Here is a 23,426-nt window from a genome sequence, read left to right as displayed (position 1 = left end):
CTTTCCGTTCTCTCTCCCTCAAGCTACCCCCCTCTTGACCAATAATGCATTAAAACTCACCAATATATGCACCCTAACTCACATGCAACTTACCCTATCTTCCAAAATAGTATACCCCACCCCCTCTTTCTCTCTCCTATCATATCCCATGACCCAAATACCCCCCTCTCTCTAAAGGGCGCCATGTCTCTTGTCTTGTAGCTAAATAACCTCCCCCACACTTACACACACTCAGTTTCACTGAAAAAGGTGCCCACAGACCCATCCCCACCCGGTGGTTACCTGATTTTTCTTGTGTTCACACATCTGCACACAGATTCACCTCTGAACACACTCCCATCTCTCCCTCTTGTAATTACTTTATTCTCCATGTCACCTCTCACTTTTTTTCATCAACCCATCTCTCTCTCTTAGTCTCTCTCTCATGAGACTGCTGTTCTGGCACATATACACACAGCCAGACAAGTGGGCCCACAGTCACATGGCCTATGTAGATAATGATTTCTTCATTTCTAAATTCTAGAATTTCTTCCTCCTCCCCTATATAAAGAGGGGTCACCATCACACTAAGGACAACACACCATCACCAAAGAGTACACTATGCATTGTGTGTGCCTAGTGCACACACACACACACACACCATCACCATCACCGCAATCACCATGCTCGTCTTGAGCATGACCTCTACACCCTTGGGCTATGGAAGATGAAGGGAAAATAAATAACCCTCGTGCGAGTCTTCGCCATCAACTCCCACCTATCCGCCATGTGCTCTACCACGCTCTTCTTCTCATTCCCCTACCCTATGCTCCCCATTTCATCGCCCTATTCTCTAAATAAAGCTTGAGGTTTTGTGAGTATGTTTTCTTGCAATGTTTTGCCCATGTGAGGTGTGCGAATCGCCACCTAGTCTTGTGTTTGGAGTGAGCTTGTGTATGTGTGAAGGGTGTGCGGATTCGCCATCCTTTTGTGGTGCCTAAGTACTAAGCCGCTCTATACCCCCTCCCTCTCTCTCTCTCTCTCTCTCTCTCTCTCTCTCACTTGATCTCATTCCCTTTCCTCTTCATCATTACTCCCAAGCATCCATCTCTTTTGGATGAAAACTTTGTTATGGTGGTGTGTTGTTTGCGACCTAGCCACTGAAGCTAGGTGGTGCCCCCTGTTTGCTTTACCATGACAGGCTCGAGGCGCGCCATTCGGTCCCCTGTGTTTTAGAGGCCGTCGGGGTTCGCGGTTCGCTTTGCTCCCGTCAACGGGTTGGGTTCCTGCAGCTTCAAAGTAGTCGTCATGGCTTCCATCCACACTTCCGTATCTCTCTCCACATTTTCCCCTCGCCCTTAAAGATCGGAGGTTGGGCTTGCTTAAGGAGGAGCTTCTTCTCTTGCGCTGCCGAGTATAGAGCAACAGGCGTTGGCTACATGGGTTATACGAGATTCTTGTTACCGTTATTTGAATTTCAAAATAGACACGATACTTTAATAAAATTCAAGATTCCACTTTATCAAGAGACAGAAATTATGAGACAAAAAGGACTTTATTGATGAAAATTTATTACAATCGAAACTCCTCAAGGTTTAGGATAACTGATGATCAACTTATTACATGGCTTTTTGGATTGCGTATAAGATACGCCTAGGAGATTGTGTTCACATGGTGCACTACTTTGTTCATGAAGTAGTTCCTGTACTCATCCTTGAGTGGATAATAAAATAAGATATCAAGCCGGGATCCTCTTTTGGTACTCCAAAAGTTCTGACTCTGTTCGCTGGGATCACCTCGGTGACCTTTTCCAAGAGCCAGTCTTGATTGATTGGAGTCGCCTGAACAGTCAGGTCCAATCGGGTAGGCAGCAAGTAGAATAACTCTACCACCCTCAACTCTTCTCCCCAACGTATCTTCTTCAAATCGGTAGCCAGGCATCCTAGCTTCCGAGCGTTGATGTAGTAAACCCCTCCTACAAGTGTCCAATCAAGTCCCCATCCTCTATCGATGGAGTGGAGTGTGGCGTATGAGCCTTTATCAGTATCTCCATGACATTCACCTGAATTCGTAAACTGGGTCGTCGTCGCAGCTCAATCTAAACTAACTTCGTTTGATTTGATATATATCTAGCACTCGATCCTGCAACACCAACAAACATCAGCTCTGTATACTTTATGATTCCTTTTTAAATATTCAAACAATACGACTTTATTTCTCAGCCTATACCTAGGCTCTGATACCAGGTGAGTACGTCGGTATCAAACGGAGGATCTGATGGTGAACTTGGTGGCCCTAGATCTATAGAGGAAGCAAACAAAGTGGTTCAGGGTTCAGCTAGCGGACGATCTCTCATCACAAAGTGAGTCAAGAGTTCGAGCCTACTAGCAGTGAGATCTAGCTCCACTCGTAGGGGAAGCATACTTAAATATCTAGCGATCCTAAGACCCACCTTTCAAGAGGAGAGAAACTCGAGTGCCTTTTTCCCCATGTTTCAGAGGCACGTACACTTGAGACTTCGCCGCTCTAGGGGCAATGAGTATTACTAGTATCGATTTTAACACTATGGGGACAGAGAGTTCCCGACTAATCGGGACCACCCTTCTCATAGGCATTGTCAACCTGAGCCAAGTCCCCACTTTCACCCCACACTCACACTTCCTTGTGTGTCCTAATTACTACCACAATGATTGTTCAAAATAAACATTCCTTGATTAAATTCCGAATCACAATGTTCGTTAAGACAGCCCTTCAATCAGTATTGCAAAGCGGCACCAAGATAGTATTCTAGTAAAAATTCTACTCAAACTTATTAATTAAAATTCCATGTTTTGGAGGTACAACATCCCCCCTCTAGCGAGAGTTTACTCCTCCCGTTGTCGCCTAGCTGCCCATACAACTAGGTATGTCCAGCGCATAGAAAGCACGTCATGGACACTCCATTGCATAGAAAGCAAGACGTGGGTTCCCACCGCATAGAAAGCAAGTCGTGGGTATCACCGCATAGAAAGCAAGACATGGATTCAAGAGCCCTTAACGAGGAACTCTGCCCCCTGTGATCGGTATGGGGATCATGACTGATTCAACATTGAAAATAGAATGAACATGTCGAGCTAAATTTTTCCAGCAGACATTCTTTCCTATTGCAAACAGCATACCCATCAATCATTTCTTTCCTACTTTAGACTTTAATGTACAAATGAATTCAATGCCGAGGTTTCCGTTGGATTTCTCCAACCCGTTGGGGATATGTTCATTCCTAGCTAAACGTGTGCAATGTTAATTTAAACGACTTGAATAAAATTGTGATCTACCTCTTCCATTTCTTCGTCGATGGCTCGTGAGATGGCCGTGCTTGTTCGTCCATGGGAGCTTTTCCCTTTCCATTCACATTGCTCGTTCCCGTCTCGCGGTCATGAGCACCACCGAAGGAGTTCTCTTAACCGGGCCATTTTACTCACTACTTTTAAATGATAAACTGAAAGAAAAGAGCTAAAGACCGAGAACATCATAACAAACTGAATGGCATATTATAATCATTAAAGAATCCTCCTGATGTAAGAGATTAGATTTTTCCTTCGTGACCTAGCAATTTTATGTGTAGTTCTTTACTTGCCCTATGGGAACTGGCTCTAAAGTTAATCACTTGGCTTAGATGATTAAGAAATTTAAAATTTTTACTAATTGATTTACAAGAGAGATGAAGTAAGCAAGCTCAATCACTTTCCTAGTGCGATTTGAAGATGCAGAATTACAGCAAGCATGTGTGATAGAAAATTCTCTTCTTATGGCCTAATGACGGTTTAATTCTAGCCTTAAGCATATCTTAATGTGAGAGAAGATTGAGTCTAATTTAATTACAATACTATTGAATGATAAAGAATGAATTTCATCAATTCTACATTATTACCGGCAGCTGATAATTTATTAACTATGCTGCCTAGAGAAAGAATCTTTCCTAATCATGTATTAATCATTGATTAAGAATGATGAATGGCTGCATAAATTAGCTAATTGAATGATGATTATGTAATGGAGTATAGCTATGTAAACTTAGAGAGATCTATTGGGAATTATAGCTAAAAGTAGGCATAGTAGACGAAGAATTGGGAGAATAATGATGAGAATTAAGAAGAGCCGGAATTTAAACCATAATTACCGTGATTAGGGCTGAGAAAACTCTGATTTTTCTGATCCAATGAATCCTCAAGATGAGAATTTCGGCAACACCTCCCTCCTTGCTTCTCCTTCAAAAATTGTGTGCGTACTGGCACACCTCCCCAACGTGTGTGTGTGTGTGTGTGTGTGTGTGTGTGTGTGTGTGAACACCTTTAAATAGGCCTCCTCAAGCTTAAAATCAACCCTGCTATTTGCATCTGGGAGCTACTTCAGTTAAGCATGGCAAGTCCAATCTCCTACCCACCAAGTGTCTAGTTGGCTTGGTTAACTGGCTCTCACACTTAGTTGCAAGCTTGGAAACTCTCCCAAGACTCCCACAAGGACAAAAGGCGCCCCCTAGCTTCTAAAGCTGACCCGGAGTGGCCTGGAGCCTGCTCCCGCACAGCCTCGGGCTCCGTGCCTCCACGCTCAATTTTGGAAAAAATCGATTTTTGGCTAAAACATGTCATACGAGTCGGAATTTGATGCCAAAAATTGCTATACTAAGCTCTAAATAAGGCATACTGGTCGAGTACCTGCCATATTTAGCAGCCCTCGGGGTCCGAAATGCATTTTTTCAAATTTGGGGTACGTGTGCAGTTTTTCGAGACGGTGAAAACTGGATGGGTCGGGTGACCAAAAACTTACTATTTTTGGAATTTTTTTTAAAAAATTATTTTAATTCACATTTCGAAGCTTTAAAACATTCTAAAAATCATGGCACTGACAGAATTTGGAAAACTGCTAAAAATAGTAACTTTTTTCATTATGTTCATTTCATGGTACAAGGGTGCTCTTTTGATTGGGGTCGGAGACCTTACATGCTAATCGGAGTCTCTTCGTCATATCCTGCATTTGCCTTGCATATTCGTTTACTTTCAGGATTACTTTGTCATTAGACTGCCAATCTTCTGTCTTGCTAGCTGGGTTGATGTGCCTGCAGCCTCTTGTGTGTCTCTAGACTGTGTTGTGGCTGCTGGTTCTTCTTGCCCTGAAGGCTGTGGCTGTTCTTCTTCTGCCTTGTCTTCCTGAGGCTTTGTGGATGCCTTGACTATTTCATGCTGCGTGGAGATAGAGGATGCTGGCTTAGACTTTGTTGTGTCTCTTGTGTAGTACTTGTTTCTTTCTCTAGCTCGGTTTCTTTCTCTGGTTGGTGGTGCTCTTTGTGTAGTGGTTGCCTATTGTGCAGATTCTTTTGCCTTTTGCTATTCAAGCTCTTGTGTAGCTTCGGATTCTTTCTCTTGTTCAGTCTTAGCTTATTTTCTTTTTTGTTGCTCTTGCTGGTTAGCCTCTTGTGTAGATTCTGTCTCTTTGGTCAACTCAGCTTCTGTGGCTTTATCTTTCTCAGGCTCAGCTTCTTTAGTTGGCTCTTTGCGGTGTCTTTACCTGCAGGTTATGGTCGTGGGTCGGCATAGGATTATCCTGTTGTTCCGTAGGCGGTGTGAAGTAGGTCGGGGAGACTGTAACCTTGTTCATGTTGTGCCTCGTTCCTTGCCGTTTCCTCGGCTTGGTCTCTGGTCTCCGCCTCTTTTGCTTTCCTTGCCGCTTCTTCGAACTCTTTCAACGTCAGGGCTTCTGCTCTTGATACATTTTTTCCAAGGACTCTGTTGGATCTTAGCCTCTTTTTATGTGTGTTGTGATGCTTTTTCCTTGGTCCCTTAAGTCCACTAGGATTTGATAGGTCCTTTCTTGTGCTTTTCGGCTGCGCGTGGTAGGCATGTTTTTCTCCTTTCAAAGCGGGCTTGTTTTTGCACGGGCCTTCTTGGTGTGCAGTCCACTGATTTTCTCTTATCTTTCTTTGATGCTCTCTTTTCCTTCTAGTATCTAAGCTCTCATGTTGTGCCTTTTAGAAATAAGATTTTTAGCCGTTCTTCATCGGATTTAAAAATCTCTGTAATCTTGTAGCGAGGAGTGGTTGTGTTGACAATGTAAGCATGTTTGGTCTGGGGCAGGTGGTAGGTTTTTGCACGGGCTCTTCTTGGTGTGCGTCCACTGATTTTCTCTTCATCTCCTCTCTTTGTGCTCTCTTTTCCTCAGTATCTAAGCTCTCACTGTTGTGCCTTTTTGGAAAGCTTTTAGCCGATTCTTCATCTGATTTATAAAATCTCTTGGCTTAATCTTGTAGCTCGAGGAGATGGTTGTGTTGACAATGTAAGCATGTTTTGGTCTGGGGCAGGTGGTAGGTTGTCGGCCATGCCAATGGCATGGTACAAAATACTTGTCAAGACTTCTGGTGCAACCAGGTAAGTGATCTTCCCTTCGTTTTTTTTTGTGCCCTTCAGAGTGATTAAGACGTACTGTGTGTGGTCCACCGGTTGCTAGTTGTTGACTTGAGAAATTGCGTGAAAGTGGTGGCAACTGCGTGATTTGGCGTGGTATACCTTGGTGGCCTTTTAGCAAGAAGTGGAAATGCTGGTGGTATAACCTGGCGGGCTTTTCCACTTGCTTGTGAATTAAATCTACAAAGGTGGCTGCAGCGGTTTCCTTGGTCAAAGTTTCCTGTCCCTTGCTCTCATGGTCATTCCTTCTGTGGGCAGTTTGAGTGCTTCTGCCACTATTTATTTAGTTATCACCACTTCGACTTTATTTCCTGTGTGTCAGAAATTTGGTCAGTTCATCTTCTTTAATATGGACAAAAACTTGTAAGCTTTTTTTTGGAAATCCACACCGCACGGATCTTGTTCATAAAAGTTTCTTAGTCCTAGCATGCGGTTGGCTTCTTTGGGTTTAAGGCTTCGTGGCGACATCATAAACTTCTTTCGGTAGGAGTTGCAACTCTACCTGATGTCCCTCTCACTCTTGAGTCTGCCAGTGAAGACTGTGGTGTGATATTCTTCTAGCTGTTCTTTTGAAAGATATGTTGTCTTGGCTGCTTTGACTGAATCTGGATCCAGTTGGTATGTAGGAGCTCCTGCAACTTTTCTTTTTGGTTGAAGCTTCTTCTTGGCCCTAATCTACTACTTGCAGGCTCCTGTTTAGTGAATAGAGTGTCAAAGTTAGCAGATTTGTAGAATTTTCTCTGAAATGTCCTTTAGTCTGAAATGCTGACAATTTTGGTCCAATTTTCTTCAAAATCAATTTTTGAACAAGCGTAGATGCATGAAAACATGCAAGGAACAAAATTGTAAAGTCCAAAACAATTTTGGTAACCATAGTAAATAATCGCAATTATTTACAACTGAGTAAATTTTTCAACCTTTTTCAAAACTTGGCATCACAAGCTTGAAGTATATACCAAATTCATGCTTTGAGCGAAACATGGGGTCATTTGGATGCATAGGATGAAACTCGTACCAGATTTTGGTTTAGCTTTAGGTCTCTAAAACAATAGATATAGTGAAAATTTGAGATTTGAGCTCAAAATTTGGTTCAAACTTGGCTAGTGGGCTTAACACATCATTGTACTTTGGATGTATGATGGCAAATATCAAAACTCCCCACTTTGGCTAATAATCGTAATTATTAACATTTCTACCCTAGTTCAACATTTTTGGTACAATTGGTTCTAGGCATTGTATTAGATGACCCTGTGTATGAGATATGAGGTGATTTGGATCAAGAAATGTTGTCCATAACCCAAAAATTGGCTTGCAAAGACTTCTTTGCATTTTCTGGCAATTTTCCAAGTATAGGTGCTCATTTTGGCTCATACTTTATTTTTGGCATGTAATAAGTGTGTACACATGATAGGTTAGGTGATGATACAATTTCCAGAAAAATTAGTGCAAAAGTAAATAATCACGATTATTTACAACATTGACAATTTTTTGCAAAACTTACAAAATTTTGACCCAAACACATTCTATACACCTAAGACAAGTCCTAAATTGAATTTGGTCAAGTTTGGTCATGCCAGCATCACTTTGTGCTTTTGTCTACTCTAAAATCACCGTTTTCTGTGTCTACACTGCCTGTTGAGTTGGTCAGCCAATTTCGAGGCTTTGCACTTGTCCACAACATAGTCATGAAGAAACTCATCCAATTTTGTCTCATTTGGAGTCAGTTTGACCCCGTATGTCGAATTTGACGCTTTGTAGTCTTTGAGCCTTTTTCTTCTTTTTGAGGGCTTTGCTTGATTGATTTTACTAAACCAATCATATACATTGTGAATGAACCTCGTAGGCAAGCTATCTGTGGAGTCAGATTGAAATTCTGGCATTTGCAAAAAGTCTAGCTTTTCTACTAGGGACCCACTCGACCCCTGCTGAATGGTCAACTAATGATATAGAAAGGTTTTATTATGTTAGGGCATGCTGCAATTCAAATCCCATCTGATTTGGTCGAGTTGACAGGCCGCTATGGTCAGTTTTTGGTCGTAGGTCTTCGTGCACTGCTTGGTTTCTAGGGTTTTCTCTGGGGGTTTGGACTAGCTACTGGCTGTACAAAATGGATCATTGATGAGTAAAGAACTTACCCCTCATGTCTCGTGTGAGGCGGCGCTGAAAACGGGTAACTTTAGACTCCAAAAAAGACGCGCGAAAGAGGTCGAAAAGTTCTCTCTGCAAAGGCTGCAAGTGGAAATGAGGTGGTTTTAGCCTACCTTGGATATTTATACCCAGACTTACAGAACCAATTTTCCTCAGATTCCCCCTTTAGTCCTACTAGGCCGTGAAATCTATGTTAGACTCAAAGATTTCCTTGATCGGATTCTTGTAGCTCATTCTACAAGAATTTTGCAAAAGTAGGCCTAGTTGCTTAATTTAGGCTTCCTGCTTCCATCTTATGATTTCATTGAAATTTTTTTGCTTGTCCGCCTTGTCTTTTTTATCACCATCGTGTCTTCCGTTTTTCCATCGGAGCTTTCTTGCTATTAATGTTCAAAAAAGTAAAGTGAAAATCCAATAATTAAGAAAATCCATTGAAAAACACAGCTTTATTGTCTTTTGTTGGATTTTTCTATTTTTAAGTCTCATTATCAATAAAAATGATGAAAAATACCAAAAAGGACTATTTTTTGATGATTTTCTGATACTATATACACTATTTACACTCATCGAAAATATATTATCGATGAATTTTTCCTTGATGATGAATTATAAGGGCATTATGTAATTTTGCAAAAAATCACACATTAATATCAAACTTTTTCCTCCCTCTTCAAACATTGTCCTTAATTACTTAGTACTTAGTTCCCTTACACTCCTCTTGGATGGCGTACTCCGGGACGATTGTGTGCATGGGTTGAACAATCGTGTCTATGCATAGCCGTGGTTGGCTCTACCATGCTGTAAAGATCAATGCAATTCAAACCATTATGCTGTGCAAGAGCTGGGTCTTTAGTAATTAACTCAAGGGTTTCTGATGTCGAGGTTCGCTGATGATATCTTCCGAAGAGAAAATGTTGTAGCTTGTGTGCTCTCTCTTTGATTGTACCATCAGGATGCTTCATCACGCTGATTGCTTGAGCTGTTGGTAGCACTTTTGTAGTTTTCGAGCTTTTTCTCGCTATTGGTAGCTTGGTTTGCTTGGTTTGCTTGGTGTTGTAGTGTGATGGATTCTTTTGAGACTTAACTTGCCATTGCTTGATTGGTTTGACGGTTTGTGGAGAAGATAAGTGCTCGTTTTTCTTCCAAACCAATTTCATGTTAGGTTCCTTGCTCGGAGATGCTCGTCTCTTTGTTTTTACCCTTAAGACCTTCTTTTGTTTTGTCGGTGAAGTTTTAGGCACTCAGATTTTAACCAGCATATCCTTCAGCTGTGCTTGTGGTACCCAAATTTTCCTGACTCCTTGAATGCTACTTGTAGCATTTGCTTGTCGAGGGGATGGAGAAGAATGATTACTTCGTGGTTTGGTCTGTTGATTTCTTCCTTTCCATTCCTCCTTGCTTGATGCAATTGGAATAATGAGTTGCTTGCCTTTAGGTGATAACTTGAGTTGATTTGTATCAATTGGAGCTTTGTATATTAATCATCGATCACTGCATGCTTGTATGTCCGCATCACATGGATTCCTCATCATGTCTCTCATTGTGTTCATTGTTGTGTATGGTATTGATTGTTGAGTTGTTTTGTTGATGTGTATATCCATTTCATATATCATCTATCTTTGAAATGCATGTTTATAGTATTAATTTGCTTAGAGTGTTGATGGGAATCATTTTCGCTTTTGCATAGATGTGAGATAGAACATTAGCCTTTGCTCATCTAGCTTTTTCAAATCTTCAAGTCTTTCTGACAATTCATGTCCAATTCACTCAAGATTTGCTGCTACCCTTAATGTCAACAACATAAATTCTATTGGTAGTATGGCATCAAGACCATATACAAGGTTAAAGGGTGTAGCATTTGAAAGTTTTTTGAATGAAACTCGATAAGCCCTAAGAGTAGCATGGAATTTCATTTCCCACTCTGTCCTTCCTGAACTAACCACTTTAGTCATCACCGAGAGCTAAGAATTTTATTCGTATGCTCAGCTTGTCCGTTTGCTTGTGGGTGATAGGGAGCTGATTTGTTATGGATGATCATAAACTCATTAAGCAAATACTTGATTACCTTATTGAGGAAATGAGTTCCCCAATCAATGAAAATTTCTATTGGCAGTCCCTATCTCAAAAATACATACTCATAGAAGAATGCAGCGGTGGTTCTGGCATCATTCTTTTGAGTTTCTTTAGCCTCAGCCCACTTGGTCAAATAGTCCGTAGATACAATGATATATTGAGCTTGGGTTCTATAAACAGGTGGATGTATTGGCCCAACAAAATTTATACCCCATTTTGCGAAAGCTCTAGTCTCCATCATTGGTCTTAAGGGCATGCTATCTACATGTGTTGGCATTTTTGCTTGTTGACAAGCATCACACCTTCGAACATATTCTTTGGCATCTGCAAAAAGTGTTGGCCACCATATGCCTGCCATCAAGATTGCCCTTGTGGTGGTATCACTAGAAAAGTGACCTCCAGCTAATCCCAGCACGTGCTTGTTCTATAATCGGAATATACTCGTCTTCATTCGCACAAAGACGCAAATGTTGATCTTTACCTCTTCGATAGATTGGTTCCCAATAAGAGCATTGTCTCTTGCTTCAGTTTCGATTGCTCTCTGATGGCGTTTACTCATATCCTTAGGAAATTTTTGGCGTGATAAGTAAGTAAACAAATAGTTACTCCACTTAGGAACAAGTGACATTTGAAACAATGTTACATTGAGGTATGGGTGTGTTTGTTTTTGACATTGAGGACAATCCTTTACAAAAGATCGAACATCAATCCTCATAGTCGGCCAAAATACTCCAAGTCTCAAGATTCATTGCATAGTTTGGTCTTCTGCAAAGTGAAGTCCTACTATGGTAACATGTGATTGACTTTGGTACTATTCTTTTTCTTCAGGATTAATGCATAAGAGCAATATCCCATCTCGATTTTTTTTGTATAGCCTACCAGCTAGTAATTGGTACATAGCCAATTGCTCGATTAATCCGATCGTAATAGGAAGTGGTATTTGTGAATCCACTTGAGCTATTGTCATCAATGACACAATGTTTTCAGACTATTGAGGTATCATTTCTACGGAGAAAAAATAGGCATCTGGTAGATCATCGTCTACCCCTTTAGGTGATTCTCCTTAAACAATCCTTGACAAATGATCTACTCGTCATGTGTAGTGTCCTTTTTTACAACCACAATGAAATTAGATTCCAAAAGAATGATAACCATCTCACTATTCTTCCTGTGTTGCATGGCTTGTTGACCATGTACAACAAAGCTTGGTGGACTACAATGAACACAAACTTGTTGGCTAATAGGTAATGTCTATACTTTTTAGCGGCATATATTATTTCTAATCCTTCCCTTTCGGTGATGGTGTAATTGTTTTCCGCCATGTTCAACTGTCGGCTAGCATAAGAAATAGGAAAGTCAATTTTTCCGTCTCCTGGTTGAGCTAGTGTCATAATAATCTATATCTAATTCTCCTAAATGATTTTCTCATATTAAACTGATCATTTAATGTGGGGAAGTGCCAGGGGAGAAAAAGCTAGAATATTGGTTAAGCTAGCAGACCGGCCACAGTAGAGATCCAAAGGGGGGGCCATCTGCAAAAGAGCCATGTGCAACAATGGGCTAAAAAGACCCTAAGGTTCAGCCCATTAAGACTTCCAAAATGCTAAGGTTCCAAAATTCAAAGGTTGTGTCCAAAGGTCAACCCTAGGGAAATTGGATGCTTTGTGTGTGACCAAAAAGTCTTTTCAAATCCCTACATAGGAGGGGGCGAGCCTTGGGAGTAGGGGATGAGAGAGAAAGTCACACACTCACACAGGCTCCCTTTACACAAAGGGAATTAGGGACACATGTCAGCTCCCTAGCCCAGATGCCCACAAGGTGTGCCCAATTCCTATTGGATGGCCTTGGAGGTGGACCAATGAGATTTAGGCTAGAGTAAATCTAGTTTAATTAATTTAACAACACTTAATAAAAGAACCAATGAGAATTAAGTCCTCTAGAAGACTATTGGACAGTCTCCCAAGGGGTCCAATGAGCATTCAACAGCCCAATGGCTTGCCTGATTCCTATTGGCCAGGAGGAAAAGGGGTCCAATGAGAGTTTATTTTAATTATTAAATTACCTAAAGCTCTCACAAAAGGGGAAAGGGGGACACATGTCAATAGGCTATCACTTATGCTGCTTAATAATCATTGGCTTGACTTGGGGAGGGCCAATGTGGAGATAGCAAGAGCAAATAGCAAGAGGGCTCGCCCAAGAGAGAGAGGGGGCTGATTTTTGCAAGGCATTATCACACACACACACACACACTCTCACATAGCCTATGTGAGAAGTAAAGAAGACTATCTCGTCCCAAGCTTTAATGGAGAGCTCATCACCTACTCCAAGCTTGTGAGATAGAAGCCTACATCGACACACTCTTGGATGTGGATGCAAATCCAACCAAGATCCAAGCTTCAATGCATGCTCATCTCCTCTACCATGCTAATTACTAAGCTAAGCTATGCTAATATGAGTGATTATGTGAGGAGATGTACATCTTTCTTGTAAGATACTCCTTCTTCCTCTCAATCTACTCTCATACCCTACTAGCTCTCACCATCTTTGAAGGTGTGTGAGGTCTTGGGTTGTGTTTGCTAAGTGTTTTTCTTGGTGCATTAAGCTTTCATCTTCATTGCACTAGCTAGTCTTGAAGGAACACAAATAATTGTATTGTACAATGTCTCTCTTGATGGGAGAAACCATAATACAAAGCCTTTTGGAGGGGGGACCAGCTCCAGGCAAATCCGGTCCTCAACTGTTGTCAATTGCTTAATTTATCTCTCTTTTGAAAGTATTGTTCATGCTATCTAACTAGGTGTTATGCTTTTTGTTGCTCTGTCCACCCAAGCACTCTTGTAATTCTCATTAGGAATCTATTCTAATGAAATGCCCACTATGTTCATGCTAATTTCCGCTACACACAAGTTTTTAGGCCTTTAAATGTTACATTGGTATCAGAGCACAAGTTTTCTCTTTTCTTGCCCAAGAAGGGAGGTCTTCAAGCTAGCTATAAATGGTTGGTATTATTAATTGCCTGTGAGTAAGTAGAATAGGGATTTTTTAGCCTTGCAGTGCGCCTACCTTTGTGGAGTTAACAGGGCATCACCGTTGAGAGCTATGGTCTTAATGGTGGATTCCTATGGGGCTTGCCTACGGCTTAACCACTATTGAGCTATTAGAGGCTTGACAGGAGCTGGTGCTGTTTTGGTTTTGAACGATCCTCTCTTCTATTCCTTGCAATTAATGGTATTCGAGCCGCGGGTATAGTAGCTTGAGTGCTTTTTCTAAAGGGGTAAAGAGGAGTAGCAAATAGGGCTTGAAGTGCCAAAGTACACCTAAAAAGTTTACACCTAAAAGTTGTTAGAATGGCTGACAATAGTAAAGAGAGTGAAATTAATGTTGATAACTTTGATTTTGCTCATGAGCAAGCTGCTAATGATGCTTCAATGCTTGTTAACTATCTTGTTTCTAGGCTTCAACAAGCCATGGGCAATCCATCTCTCCAAAGTGAAGTGCAACAGCAGCTCCGTGCTCACGGTATTCTCCTAGCTCATCACCATGACGAGAGAACACCTAGGAAGCCTTCTTGTGAGACTACCAAAAGAGGTCTCTCTCCGATTCGGGAAGAAGAAGAGAATCCATAGGAAGGGTCAAGAATTTACTTCTTGATGATGCATCTCCTTCCCAAAGGAGAACTCAAGAGCCTCCACCGAAGGAACGAGAAATAAGTGAGTCTCTCGCCACCTCGGCGGAGATGGCTCCACGAAGACGGCCGGCTAAACGCTCTCCATCACCACCAAAGCGGAGAAGACCATCACACTCTTCTCCACGCCATAATTCAAAGAGGGATGATAAAAAGCAAGAGAAGAAAAAGGCAAGAAAGAGGACACCCTCTTCTCCATCTTCTTCATCCTCTTCCTCTTATGAAAGTGATGGTGAAGACAACGAAGATCAAGACAAGAAAAAGGCGAGAAAGAGGTCACCCTCTTCTCCACCTTCTTCAAATTCTTCACCTTCTGAAGAAAGTGATGGTGCAACCTTTGAACCATCAAAAAGAAGAGGCCTTAGGAAATCCTATGCCACATGGAAGAGGTCATCCAAGTTGAAGAAATTCAAAGAGGGAGGGAAGAGCATCTCTTTCCTTACCTATGATGGTACCTTTGGTGCTACGGACAAAGTCGTGGCTTTTATCCAGCAATTCGATGCGGCGTTTGGAGATGAGGGCTTCACGGAGTCCTCTAAGCTACGCCATGTAGCTATGCACTTTCAAAAGTCTGCCAGGCAATGGTGGTCTAGCCTACGAGCCAACGGTGAATCTCCACGAACATGGAAAGGTTTAAGAGCTTCCATTATGAAGCAATTTTTGTCCACCGATGCCAAAGAAAAAGTACTCACCGAATGGCGAAGCTTAAAGCTCTCTCCCTATGAATCCATCCACAAATATGTAGACAAGTTTTGGGACCTACAACTCAAAGCCACTGTCTTCAAAAAGTTGGATTTTGGAGAGCAAAACCAACAATTTTGTGCGGGCTTAACCGAAGAAATGGCGGAGTATGTCAACTCCCAAACGCCACGTACCATATCGGCGGTAATACACCATACTATGGTGGCCTCTCGAATCAATTTCCAAACGGGGGCTAAAAGAAATAATAAGCCCACGGAAAACAAGGGTTCCAATGAGCCTAAGGGGAAGGAAAATATCCAAAAGTCTCCTAAGGGAAACTCCAACAAAGCTAAAGAGAAGGGAGTTTACAAAGGTAATAACAAACTCTCTCCTGAAGAGCTTGAGTGTTATCGCAAGGATAACCGGTGTTTCAAGTGCGGCGAACAAGGTCATGCGTACCACACTTGTCCCCAAAAGAACAACTGCCAAGATCCTCCTAGAGCTACCTTCGTTGAAATCCAAGACGAGGAGACTCACCAAACTCACCACAAAGGATCTCCTCTATGCCATGCTTGCGGAAAGGTAAGAGAACATGATGCTTTTATTCTCTTTGACCTTGGTTCTACTCACAATTTTATATTTATAGAGTTGGCCACTAAGCTAGGCATACAATCCTACGAGATGGGAGATGTCCTACTTGCAGACAGTGCCTTCAGGGGCAAGAAGCTTCAGTCACTCCCTTAATCGGTAAATTGAGGCTTCATGTCCAAGGCTATGTGGACAAAGAGGACTTCTTTATCTCTCCTCTCAAGCATGAGGATGTAATCCTAGGGGCACCATGGTTTGACCGCCTGGCTGTGCCGATGTTAAATTTCCTGAAAGGAGAATCTCCTTTAAATTCAGGGAAAAAGACATGTATATAGATGCTAAGGAAATGGGTAACACTATTCCCATTGTACATACACCAGCTTTCAACAAGTCAATAAAGAGCTCTATTTCGTGTACATGATTTTTGTTAAAGATTCTCAAAATGAACCTAATGCTTCAGCAAAAGAAAATAAAAGCAACCAAAAGGAATTAGAGTTATCCAATTTTCTCAGGGGTTTCAAGATGTTTTTATTAACGACATCCCTTGTGAGATACCTCCTAAACAAGGTAATGATGACCATGCAATTGAACTTCTTCCAGGAAGTTCACGCCTAACAAACCTCCTTATAGAGTTTCTCAAGCTCAACAAGAGGAGATTATGTGGCAAGTGCATGAGTTAGTTGAGAAGGGCATGGTTAGGCCTAGCTCATCTCCATTTTGCTCACCTGTGCTATTAGTGCAAAAGAAAGACGGCACATATCGTATGTGTGTCGACTATAGAGCACTAAATAAGATCACTATCAAGAATAGGTTTCCCGTTCCACGGGTAGAAGACCTATTTGATAAGCTACAAGGATCGACCTACTTCAATAGGATTGACCTAAAAATTGGCTATCATCAAATAAGGATAGTTGATCAGGACATTGTGATCAAAGGCTCAACCCTGTTGAGCAAGCTCTAGGCATATACGAAAAGGAACTCCTTGCAGTTATACATGCCTTAGACTCATGGAAGCACTATTTATTGGGGACTCCTTTCATTCTGCGAACGGATCACCAAAGTCTTAAGTACTTCATGACGCAGACCAATCTCTCCGACAAACAAATGAGGTGGGGAAAATTTCCTTTCGCAATTTCATTTTCATATTGCTCACATTGCTGGCAAGCATAATCAAGTAGCTGATGCACTCTCAAGACGGCCGAGAGTGAATGCGGTTTCCATAGCAACTCACAACGATCTATCTTTAATGATAGATGAGTACGCTATTGATCCCGATTTTAGAGATGTGATTTCAGCCCTTGCATTATGGAAGAAAGAAGAACCATTTACTTTACAAGATGGTTATCTTCTCTACGTCAATAGACTATGTGTTACTAACTCACTACGTGAGAAAGTAATGTATGAATCTCATGCTCCACCTTATGCGGGGCATAGGGGGATTCAGTCTACCTTAAAGGGAATTGAAACATATTTCTATTGGCCTACCATGAAAGTGAACATACAAGAGTATGTTTCTAAATGTGTGGTATGCCAAAAGACAAAATTTGATAGAGGGAAGCAACTTGGATGCTTCAACCTTTGCCAATCCCTAATTCACCATGGGAGAGCATATCCATGGATTTTATCTTTGGATTGCCTAAGTCTATCCATAGGAATACGGGAATATGGACGATAGTAGACAGGTTCAGTAAACAAGCTCATTTATACCTGTCAAAAAGACTATCAAAGCCCATCAAATGGCAACCCTCTTCATTTCACAAATTTTCAAGTACCATGGCTTGCCAATGTCCATAGTGTCGGATAGAGATCCTAGAATGACCAGTAATTTCTGGAAGGGTCTCTTTGAGAATCTAGGAACAAGGCTAAACTTCTCTTCGGCCTATCATCCACAAACGGATGGCCAAAGTGAAATAGCTAACCTAACCATTCTCGATCTACTAAAAGCCTATGTAACGGAAGTAGATCAAAGATCCCAATGGGAGAAGTACTTACCCTTGGTGGAGTATGCTTACAATAACATTGTACATACTTCCACGGGAAAAGCACCTTTCGAGGTAATTGAGGGGAGATCAAAAAGTCCCTTGCTACTTAAGTTACATGGGAAGATCTTCGCTGCTGCAGATGAGTATAGCCGAGACCTACAAGAATCTTTTCAAAAGATTAAGGATGCTATCTCTATCTCACAGCAAAGGCAAAAGGCTGCTGCTGACAAGCACAGAAGAGCCCAAGCCTTTAAAGAAAACGATTGGGTCTTGTTAAAGTTTCCCAAGGCTCGATTGAGGCACACGATGGGCAAGAATCCTACGGGCCACCAAAAGTACTATGCTAAGCTAGCAAAAAGGTACTATGGTCCCTTCCAGATTCTTAGGCCAATCAATGAGATGGCCTATCAACTCAAGTTGCCCAACCATTGGCTCATACACAATGCTTTCCATGTGAGCCTGTTAAAGCCTTACAAAGGAGAGCCACCTCAAGAACCAACTATTGAAGACCCACCGGAGATCGAGGACCAAGAGGAGGTGCTGCAGCCTGAGTCCATTCTCCGACATGAAGACAAGGTACTAAGAGGCGGTAAGACTATCCGCCGACGATATCTTATTAAGTTTAAGAATTATCCTTTTGAAGATGCTAGATGGATGCAAGGCATACAATTAAAGGATAACATAAACCTTGTCAATGCTTACTGTTAAGTATGGAGCCTGATTTACCTTTGTAATTTTCTGTGGTAAAAGCGCACATTTGTAAGGCCCCCATTATGAGAAGAAGCCATCCTGCGTGAAGGAAAATCACTCACCGGAAACCAAAAATTTTCACGGACAAGAATCAGGGGCAACTTTAGAGGCCGCCCCCGAGACTTTTTTTTCCCGGAATTTCTTTTTTGCCGGAATATTATGGCGGACGGCGGCCGAAAACTGGTCGGAAAACAACCGGTCGGTCAGCCAGTGGCCGGTAGTCAATGGTCGATGGCCGGTGGTCGGAAGTCAATGGCCGGTGGTCGGTGGTCCGAATTCAATGGCCGGGATAACCTGGCCAAACCTTCAGTTACCTTTTCTAAATGTGAAATACGGGAGCTATATATACAAAAATCATCAATGAACACTCTTATGGATGTTCCAAAGAACGGTTGAAAAACATATGTGACATATCTTTGGAATGTGGGAGGTGCATTTGTGAGACCAAATGGCATAACCCTGTATGCAAAACAACCCCATGGCGTGATAAAAGTGGTTTTTAGCTGATCTTCCAAGGCTATGCGTATTTGAAAGTATCCAGAATAACCATCACAGACGGTATAGCATTCAAAACCCGCTACTTCATTCCGAATTTCATCCAAGAAAGGGAGAGGAAAGTGGTCTCTCTTTGTAGCTGCATTTAGTGGTTTGTAGTCAACACAGACCCTCCACTTACCATTCTTTTTAGATGTCACCACTACGGGTGACACCCATTCTAAGTTTTCTACAGGATAGATGAATCCCGCCTCCAGCAATTTCCTTACCTCGGCCAAGAGTGCCTTTTCTTGTATAACCCCAGTCGTCGTAGCTTTTGCACAACTGGTTTTACCCCTTTCTTCAGCTTAATATGATGTTCCACCACTGTAATGCCTGTGATTCTTTCATAGTTGTCAATGAACAGGTTAGGAAATCCCATCAACATTTGCAAAAAACTATCTTTCTCCTCAAGTGTTAATTCCGTAGACAACATACCCTTCAACCTACTTCCCCCTAGGCCAGGTGATTTGCTCTCCTCTTCATTGGGTTGCCCTTTTGGTGATGGATCACCAGTTGTGCTTACCCTTTGTGGATCCTTCATAATGATACCCATCACATCAATGGAACTGTCACTTTCGTCGATGGATGTGGTCTCCTCCTTAGAACTGGAAGATTCGCTAGTGGTTTCATCTGCCGATGTTTCCAGATTCATTTGCTTCTGCTTGCCAATCCTCATGTCGTAGTAGATTGTCTCCCCTTTCTTACCGGTCATGCGTAGAAAGCCAGTACCCCAGTCCTGTTTTGCCTTCATGGCCATCAACCATGGCCTTCCCAAAATTAGTGGATAGCCCTCCCCCTTAGTAGGCATTACAAAAACATCTACCTCTACCTCAATGTTGAAAGCTTTGATTTTCACGGCACTTACCACACCCACACACTTTACTTTTGCGTTGTTTGCCATCTTTGCCTTGCATGGAGAAGGCCTGTCAACCTCGAGCCCTAATCGAAGCAGCATAGCTTCGCTCATTACACAGATTTGTGCACCTCCATCAATGTAGGTGTTTCCAACCCTCTTTCCTTTTATGTTTACGTCGACAATTGGAAGGATGTCATCCATGTTGCATCCCGAAATTTCTCTGGCTACCTTTGTTTTGGAGCGTCTTGTACTTACCATTTTAGGGTGAAGTCACTTGACGACTTCTACGAGAAACCATCGGCATCCAATAAGGTATTTCTTATGAAGCGCTTGTTCAATCTAAAGATGGCAGAGAATGGTTCAGTTGCAGAACACCTAAATGACTTTAACACAAACATAAGTCAGCTTCGATCAGTGAAAATCAATTTCGATGACGAAGTGCGAGCTCTCCTTATACTATCATCTCTACCGGATAGTTGGGACAGCCTTGTGATGGCTGTAAGTAATTCTATCTCTGGCACAAATACTCTTAAGTTTGATGATGTTGTGGGTGTTCTCCTAAGCGAGAAATGTGAAGGAGAAGCACACGAGAATCATCAAGTGTTGCACTATTAGTGGAAACAAGAGGAAGGCTTAAGGAGAGGTTCAAAAACCAAAAGGGTCGTGATTGCTCAAGGCGGAGCAAGTCACGCACAAAGTCAGTTCTTGATGTTGGAACTGCGGCAAGAAGGGCCACGTCAAGAAGGATTGCTGGTCCAAGAAGAAGAAGGAGACAGAGTCTCAAGACAACAAGCCAACATCGGAGGCCAATGTGGCAGGTAAAGTAGAGCAAGATGCTCTAATTCTCTCATTAGACAATGTGTCTAATTCCTGGATAGTAGATTCCGGGGCTTCATTCCATGCGACACCACACAAGCAACATTTCCAAGACTACACAAAAGGTAATTTTGGGTATGTATACTTGGGAGATGATGAAGCTTGTGAGATTGTCGGCAAAGGTACAGTTTCTGTCAAAACTACTAACGGAAATGAATGGAAGCTTAAAGATGTTAGGCATGTTCCTTCTCTTCGCAAAAATTTGATCTCTACAGGACAATTGGACGATGAAGGCCACAACATTGCATTCAAAAACAAACGGTGGAAGATCTCAAAGGGATCTTTGGTGGTTGCCAAGGGTGAAAAAGTCGGTACACTTTACTTGTGTACTATTAGTACGCAACCTTCAACTTGTGCAGCAACTACAGAAGTTGACAATGCGGTGTGGCACTATCGACTTGGGCATATGAGTGCCAAAGGAATGCAAATCCTTCAAACAAAGAAGCTTCTACCAGGTTTGAAAGAAGTGGACTTAGAGTTCTGTGAAGATTGTGTTAAGTATGGAGCCTGATTTACCCTTGTAATTTTCTGTGATAAAAGCGCACATTTGTAAGGCCCCCATTATGAGGAGAAGCCATCGTGCGTGAAGGAAAATCACTCATCGGAAACCAAAATTTTCACGGACAAGAATCAGGGGCAACTTTAAAGGCCTCGGGGACAGAGGCCCCCGAGACTTTTTTTTTTTCGAAAATTCTTTTTCGCCGGAATATTATGGCCGGACGGTGGCCGGAAAGTGGTCGGAAAACAACTGGTCGGTTGGCCGGTAGTCAATGGCCGATGGCCGGTGGTCGGAAGTCAATGGCCGGTGGCCGGTGGCCGAATTCAAAAGCGGACTTGTCTTCTCAAGGGCGGCCACACATGGGCGGATTGGAGGGTCCGATTTGGACTTATTCGCACAAGGGAGGCTACACATGGCTGTCTCTCATAAGAGAGGGCAGCCCTTTTGGCCTATAAAAGGAGGCCATTTCTACACACATTTCATAGTGTGAAGTTGATGCAACAAGGTGAGTGTGAGGTGGTGAGAGTGAAGCAAGGCGGGAGCTCCATTAAGGGTATAATCCCTTTGTAAACTACTTTTTGTTTTGAAGTACTAAAGCCATTGAGTGGCTGCTTTCCTGTGGATGTAGCCCACATTGGGTGAACCACGTATATCGTGTGTACTCTCTCTCTCTCTCTCTCTCTACTCTATAATCTCGTGTATATAAATCTGTCTCTCTCCATTAAGTAATCTACTCTTATCTATTTAGCTACGTCTTATTTCCTAACAACTGGTATCAGAGCAAGGTTTGCTCGTAGCTAAATTATCTCAAGGAAAGGATTCCTTGAATTGAGTGGGAGTTATGGCGGAGGAAGGGAAGCTCAAGATTGAGAAGTTCAACGGCAAAAACTACCAACATTGGAAGATGCAGATTGAAAACTATCTCTACCAGAAGGACCTCTATTTGCCACTAGGCGGTCTTGCGAAGAAGCCCGCAAGAATGGCAGATGAAGCATGGATTGTCCTTGATCGAAAGGCACTGGGAACAATCCGGTTAAGCTTGGCGTCAAAGGTTGCCTTCAATGTTTCGGAGATGAAGACCACGGAGGACTTGATGAAGTCACTTGATGACTTCTACGAGAAACCATCGGCATCCAATAAGGTATTTCTTATGAAGCGCTTGTTCAATCTAAAGATGGCAGAGAATGGTTCAGTTGCAGAACACCTAAATGAATTTAACACAAACATTAGTCAGCTTCGATCAGTGAAAATCAATTTCGATGACGAAGTGCGAGCTCTCCTTATACTATCATCTCTACCGGATAGTTGGGACAGCCTTGTGATGGCTGTAAGTAATTCTATCTCTGGCACAAATACTCTTAAGTTTGATGATGTTGTGGGTGTTCTCCTAAGCGAGGAAATGCGAAGGAGAATCACAGGAGAATCATCAAGTGCTACACTATCAGTGGAAACAAGAGGAAGGCTTAAGGAGAGGTTCAAAAACCAAAAAGGTCGTGATCGCTCAAGGCGGAGCAAGTCACGCACAAAGTCAGTTCTTGAATGTTGGAACTGCGGCAAGAAAGGCCACGCCAAGAAGGATTGCTGGTCCAAGAAGAAGAAGGAGACAGAGTCTCAAGACAACAAGCAAACATCGGAGGCCAATGTGGCAGGTAAAGTAGAGCAAGATGCTCTAATTCTCTCATTAGACAATGTGTCTAATTCCTGGATAGTAGGTTCCGGGGCTTCATTCCATGCGACACCACACAAGCAACATTTCCAAGACTACACTAAAGGTAATTTTGGGTATGTATACTTGGGAGATGATGAAGCTTGTGAGATTGTCGGCAAAGGTACAGTTTTTGTCAAAACTGCTAACGGAAATGAATGGAAGCTTAAAGATGTTAGGCATGTTCCTTCTCTTCGCAAAAATTTGATCTCTACAGGACAATTGGACGATGAAGGTCACAACATTGCATTCGGAAACAAACGGTGGAAGATCTCAAAGGGATCTTTGGTGGTTGCCAAGGGTGAAAAAGTCGGTACACTTTACTTGTGTACTGTTAGCACGCAACCTTCAGCTTGTGCAGCAACTACAGAAGTTGACAATGTGGTGTGGCACTACCGACTTGGGCATATGAGTGCCAAAGGAATGCAAATCCTTCAAACAAAGAAGCTTCTACCAGGTTTGAAAGAAGTGGACTTAGAGTTCCGTGAAGATTGTGTTTATGGTAAACAAAAGAGGGTAAAATTTAAAAATCAGAAAATGAAAAAAAAAATAAAAAACTTGAGTTGGTTCATTCTGATGTTTGGGGTCCTGCAAGTACACCATCACTTGGTGGCTCATTATACTATGTAA

This window comes from Adiantum capillus-veneris, unplaced genomic scaffold, assembly GCF_014529385.1.
Source record: "Adiantum capillus-veneris isolate H3 unplaced genomic scaffold, ASM1452938v2 Hic_scaffold_325, whole genome shotgun sequence".
NCBI lineage: Eukaryota > Viridiplantae > Streptophyta > Polypodiopsida > Polypodiales > Pteridaceae > Adiantum > Adiantum capillus-veneris.
Note: the sequence above shows the minus strand (reverse complement) of the source record.